Raw genomic sequence first — 6,831 nt, forward strand, 5'->3', positions numbered from 1 at the left:
GGGGGGGGGGGGGGGGGGGGGCATGCTAATAGAAATCGGCTTCAGGCAACACATCTCTTGTCAGGAGGAAGAGGCCATTCCACTGCCATTTGTGACACAGCTCTTCTTGGCCCAGTTAGTTCAGGGGCCAGAGCATGGGGCAACCGAGGCCCAGGCCACAGGCTAGAGCACAGGAGAGTGATGGGACTTGCTCTGTCCCAGAGGCCTGGGAGGCTACCATGTGTGGTGCACTCTCAAGGGTATGAATGGCTCCTTGCACACCTTCTCTATACCTCACAGGATCAAGGCCACACAAAGTGGATGGTCCATTTAGGGAGTGTTGACTGAGGACCTACTGTGACAAACACTTTAGGATAGAAGACGCAGCCCTACCCTTAGGGACTTACTCATCAGGGATGAAGAATAGGCTTGACCCAGGAAACCCCTAGACAGCAGGTCAAAAGCAAATGCCATGCTGTGGGGCAAAGGCCATTAGGGTTAGCAGAGATTCTAAAACAGGAGAAAAGAAATAGTCTGGAAGCTTTTGTGGAGGAAGTGGGGTTTGAATTCACCCTTGATGGACCATGGCAATATTTGAAGGGTCTCAATGAGGTGGAGGAACGTGTTCTATAATATCAGCTTTCTAAAGAGAGTTCCACCTGGTCTTTGCACAAGTAGACCATTCAACAGCCCCACCCCAGCCATAGTCATTCAACATACACCTAATATTGTTTGCATGCCAGGCCTTGCCCTGAGCTCTAAGAACAAAGAAATGAATCAGTCATAAATCCTGCCCTTGGGGAGCTCTCGGGCTATTGGGGGAAGACAGATAGGTTAGACACTTACAATACTGTGGGATCACAATTACAATAGGGCTGTGATTTCTTCATTCATCAGGTGAGAGGTAGGTTATGCTAACCTCATACCTGGTGTTACATTGGTGCTATGTAACTTTGCCACCCCTTTCATCAAGTGGTGGAATGTATTTTCTCATCTTTTGTTTCTGTGCTGACTTTGTAACTTGCTTTGACAAATAGCAAGTGGCAGAAGTAGCACTGTGCTACTTTTGAGTCTAGGCCTTAAAAGACCTTGCAGCTTCCTCTCTCACCCTCTTGGAATGCCGTGTCACTATGTGAGGAAGCCTAAGCTGGCCTGCTGGAAGATGAGACCATGGAGAACATACATGAGCTCTCTACCAAGTCTAGAATCTCTGGATTCTGGTAGGGTTTGGCCAACTGGAGTCCCCAGCAGAGTATATAGTCCCCTAGCTTCCTCCCTGAAGTTACATCACGGGCTGTCTGCATCTCTTGACCAAGGTACCTAGCTCCTATCAGGCTGCCCTTACCACAGCTCTCTTTGCCTCCAGATTCTAGTAATTGCTCCCCTCCCCTACTACTTTAGACCTAAAGGTAGTAACTAGTGCCCTAACATTACTCACTGGAGTATTGCCCTATCTCTAGTCCCTGTTTTAAATAAGCCCTTTACTAAACTCTTCTCAAGTTACTCAAATTACCTGGAGACTGGGGATGGGGAGAAATTATGTTTGGCTGGGAAGCCCCAGGACATGGATGCTTTGTAAAAGTAGCTCAAGGCACTCAAGTCCTCTCCCTCACCTGTGCTCTCTTGGGCACTCCTTCCCTTTGCCCCAGGCTTCCTCCTCCAGCAAGGCTTCCAGCCCTTCTCTGAGCTATCACACTACCTTGCTGGCGAGTAGTAGGTGCTCTTTAAACCTTGGACAACAAAAGAATGAAAGTGTACATTTGTATAAATATTCATTCCATAAATACCAATGTCCCCTCTGTGCCTCCCTATTTGTTGGGGTGGGGGCCCAGAGACAATCAGACAATGTCCACCTATATTTCACAGACCACAGAATCTTCATCTTAGTATTCACATCTCAGGTGAGTTTGCTAATAGTTTTATCGAACATGGTCAGAGCTGGAAGGGCCCTCAGAGACCTATTCCTTTCAACTGTTTCATTATACAAACGAGGAAACCAAGGTTCAGAGAAACAACATTCTGGTACAGAGAAGAGCACTGACTAGAAGGCAGGACGGCTGGGTTCAAATGCCCACCCTGTCTGTGACTTGCAGGCAACTGTCGTCCTCTCTCTGCACCTTGTTTTCCCTGTCTGTAACACCGGACAAGGGTCACTGCGCCCTCCGGCACAAAGGGCTGTTCTTAGTGCAGAGCTCTACTATGAGGAGGCCTTTCTCCGGGAAGGAGGGAGCTTTCTTTGTGAAACCTTCGTTTTCAAAACCTCCAGCTCCGGGTTCCCAAACCCCGCCTCCTTCCCTGGCCGCTGTGTGTTACCATGGAGACCACAAGCGCCTTGCAGCTCCCTGCTGTTCGGCACCCCTCCCCCCTCGCCATCTCTCTTAGCCGTTTCTCCTGTGGCTGCAGATCTCCCCCAGGGCTCATAAACTCCCGAATTTACCTTGGACAGGATTATTATCCCCCTTTGAAATTGTGGGAAACAGACCCAGAGAAGGGCAGAGATTTGCCCCAGGCTACCCACAGTCTGTCACTGTCAGAAACCTAAACACAGATTTCCTCCGCTTGGCTTGGCGCACCTGGCCTTCACCACAACCACTCCTCTGTGACGTTAAGCGCTCCCAACTAGGGAGGTTTATTTTCCTTTGATTTTTGTCTTTCCGCATTATTTTGGTAGTTTAACTTTTTATTCTAAGAAAATCAGAACATGTTCTGACTAACCCTCGAGTGACTTGAGGCTCAGTTCTTACATGAGTGACTTCACATCTATTCTTGGATATGTTGTTGAAGTCCTTTGTGAACTGAAAATAGTGCTGGATAAAACCTGACAAAAAGCTACCACAGAATGCACCAGCCCTGATTATGCTGATACAACAAAGATAATCACGTTTTAGTGCATCGCAATACACCAAAATGTATTAAGAAAAACAGCACAGGACCAAGCAGAATTTATACAACAAACATCTTAGAATTTGGACACATTATACCAAGTAGGTAAAAGTGTTTCTATAACTCTAGAAGACAAGGGTATCAAAACCTTGGCATATAAAAAATAGAATTTATCCTGCAAAGCTGGGTTCCGGTCTCAAGCAGCTCATTTTGATCTTCTGCACATGACTTAACCTGAAGGCACTACATAACACCCACTCCCATGCGATGGCTATACAGACGTGAATGGACTTTGGAAGTTGTGAGATGCCCAGAAGATGTTATTTATAATTATTAAATGAAAGTTGGAGAAGGATCTCCTAAATTTTTTCCCAAGGGCCTCCAATGGTCAGATTGTTAGATTCTGAAAATTTCTATGATTAACATTTGTGATGCTAAAGGTCTATGATCCTAGAATCCTGAGTCTGATTCTAATTCCAGAACCCTGTAAGCCTGACATTTTCTCTGATTCCATGCAAGCGTGAAGGCAAGGTCTGAAGGACAGGGCAGAGTAGAGACCTAGGTCAGCAGGATGGTCCTAAGCCCCTGGGGAGGAGCAGCTGTCCCTGCTATCCATGGGCTCACCCATGGAACCATAGCTCAATTCCCATTAGACCTATCTTCAGCTGGTCACCCTTTCTCCAACCAGCTTTCCTTGGGGCCTCATTGCCTGTATTATCCATATTCATCATGCATTTTCTCCCATTAGGTTCAATTAAGCCGCTATGCCAACACTGTAGTAATCAAACCTCCCTTGATTAGTAGGTTCAGCAAAGGTGGCCCTAGATTAGGATAACTCCATCTGTCTCTTCCACACCCCCACCCTGTAACCCATTATCATCCCCCTATCCCCCTCCCCACACCCCAGATCAGCATAGTGGCTACAGGAGCATTCCTTTCTGCAGGCTCTGGTACATGGTGTTCCCTCCCTGATGTCTCCACAGGCAGTTGCTGACTCACCCCAGACCGCTAATGCACCAGGTACCCATGTATCCAGATGGGGCTGCTTCACTAGCTGCAGCAGCATGTGCACATGTGTGGACACCACCAGACCACCACCTGGGTTCCAGGCCACTGCTGTTTACAGGGTTACCCTGAGCTAGTGCCTTCCTCTCTGCCTAAAGAGAGTATTCTTGCCCTGTGGGCCTCCCAGGGTGTTTTGAGGCTTTTGAACCAGTGAATCAACAATAAATTGTTCAACAATGATGTGTTGTGATGGACAGTGTTATCTAAATACAATGTACCACTAAGATGTTCATGGTCAGCCTCATACTAGCACCACTGCCTAGCTGTGTGTCCTAGGGAAGTCATTTTACTTCTCTGAATGTGTGTGTGTGTGTGTGTGTGTGTGTGTGTGTGTGTGTGTTGCTTTTTGAAGGCTTAGTATATGCTGGGCACTGTGTCTGGCATGTTGCATGGTTTACTCTGTACCAGTCAGGATTCTCAGGTACAAACCATTAAAACCATGCCTGGCAAAACTAAGCAAAAGGGGCTTTATTAGAAGGCTGTTTAATGGCTCATTAAAATGATAGAGAGGTTGGAGAGCTAGGCAGGAATCAGGGGCTGCTGGGCACAGCCAAAGTCCTGCCACAGGATCTCTGTTTAGGACAGAGTCCACCTCGGGCCACACAGCCACTTGCTGCTCACTGCTATACTATTGGGCTCTTGTCCCCACTGCAGCCACCTGAAGTAAGTCCCTAACTCCCACCAGGTTAAACGCCTAGGTGGGGCACCACCTTGGCCAAGCCCAGGCCCACGGGGGTCAGGGGAATGATGCAGGATGATTTGTGTGTGGCCGGGATTCGTGGTCTCGTAGCACCGAAGAATGGAGACACAGACCAGAGAGGCAAAGTTTGCAGAAAAGAACAGCTTATTAGAGCAAAGAGATATAGCTCTCTAAAAGAGAGGGGGCACCCAGAAAGTTGGAATGCCCGCTGACTAGGGGGAGAGGCTACTGTTTATATGCTTTTCCTAGCCTATCTAGGGAGAAAGCTGGTGTCTATTAGTTCAGATTTATGTAGCCTTGAGGGGGCTTCTCTAAACAGCCTAGTTGTCTCAGAGCTTCATTGGTGTTTTAGCTCTGGCAGGTATGTTATCTCCAGGCTGGGCTCTCAAGGCCGAGACTGAGGCCTGTCCCAGAGCATAATTGATGATTTTGCTCTGGCAGGAGAGTGTTATCTTAAAGTTGGGACTTTTCAAGGCCGAAGCTTTAAAGATATTTGTATTTTCTGCTCCTTCTACCAGGAAATTTCTAACTGCCTAATTATTACATTAACTAACCTGCCTTAGGAAGAATTGCTGCCCTCTTCAGCTTCCACATAGCTTGGAATTCATCCAGATAGGCAAAGTGTTTGGATGCTGGGCAGCCGAAAGTAGTTCATGTCCACTATAGCATTCAGCAGTCCCGAGTCAAGTAATATTACATGTTACAGATGAAGAGATTGAGTCTCTAAAGGTTTATTTACTGCTCACCCAGCTAGTAGGTAGCTACACTAACACCCATCTCGCAGGAACGGAAGCAACAAATGGATGTACGTAGTCAGCAAGGATTAATTCTCTTTCCCCCTCAGTAATAGCTCTTGCTGGGAATGTTTGCTCAGCCATGGGAAAGGCTTTCAAAGACTTGTTCACATTCCCTGTGACTCTGGAGCTGGCCCCTAACTTCTTGGCAACATCTACAATTTTAATTTATGCCAAGAGACTGACTGTTGTGCAACCAGATCACCACCACCACCACCACCACCGTAATCATATTGCTTTTAGCTCATTGGAGATTCACAAAATCCTGTGAGGTAAGTATTACTTCAATTTACCAAATGAGAACACTAGGGCTCAGAGAGGTTTAGTGACTGTCTCTAGCTCACAAAGCAAGCAAGCCCAAATCCTATCTAGATCTCTTGTTTCCAGAGTCACACGACCTCTATTTTAAAGTAGTAGGCTGAAAGCAGGACATTCGGGATTCGACATAGACACAGAATGTCAAGGCAGAAAGAGGCCGTAGCAAGCTTTGCATGCTTTTCCCCTTTTTCACTAATGGGAAAGCTGAGACCTAGAGAGAGGACGTGCCCTGCCCACCCTCACACAGCGCCATCTGTGAAGCCTCTGTGCAAGAGCGAGGGTTTCAATTCAGTTCTCTTGCCTCTCAGCTTAGTGAGCATTCCCCACACCGTTATGGAGCTCATTTTAAAGTTGATGTAACTGAGATGCACAGCAGGAGAGTACATGGCCCACCCAGCTATTGGGATGAGGTCCAGGCTAAGGTATGCACCCAGAAGAAAGGACATGGTAGCAGGATGGCTGGGAGGCAGGAGGCTTTGCACCTCCAGAAATTCCTGTTCTCTCATAATCAGGAAATGTCTCTAAACATTAAGAGCCAATTATCTTCTCCTGGTTGGCACTGACTGCAACAGTCTTAAATTTGAGGGTTATTGGAATAGCCGGGGAGAGCAGTCTGAAGACAATTAGATTAGACCTGGACAGATCAAACTTGTGCAGCCCAATGAACTGGGCAGTTTGCAATTACCAGCACCTTGATCCGAGGCCCACACCTGAACACTGGGGAATTTCCATGTGCCTTGGCCCTTGAAGCAGCCTTTCTGCCACACAGATGTCACCCCTTCCTCCATCTCCTTCAAGATTCGGCTGAGACAGCATTCCTCTAGGAACAGTGCATTACCCCTGCACTGGGTGGGGACTTCCTCTGGTTTCCCATAGCTCCTATAGCTGCCCTGAGTCACAGCCCTGACCACACTGGGTTGTCATTGTCTATGTGCCTATCTCCTCCATTACAGACTGTTAATTCCAAGGTATGGACAGGTCTGCAACAGAGAGGCCTCAGCAAATGTTAGCTCACCAAAATAATCGATACATGTGGGCTGGCGCAGCGCTCTTTCTTTCCCATCCGCCATCTGCAGTGGAATCGCAGCCAAG

The sequence above is a fragment of the Hipposideros armiger genome, unplaced genomic scaffold (genome assembly GCF_001890085.2).
Source record: "Hipposideros armiger isolate ML-2016 unplaced genomic scaffold, ASM189008v1 scaffold_646, whole genome shotgun sequence".
Taxonomy (NCBI): Eukaryota; Metazoa; Chordata; class Mammalia; order Chiroptera; family Hipposideridae; genus Hipposideros; species Hipposideros armiger.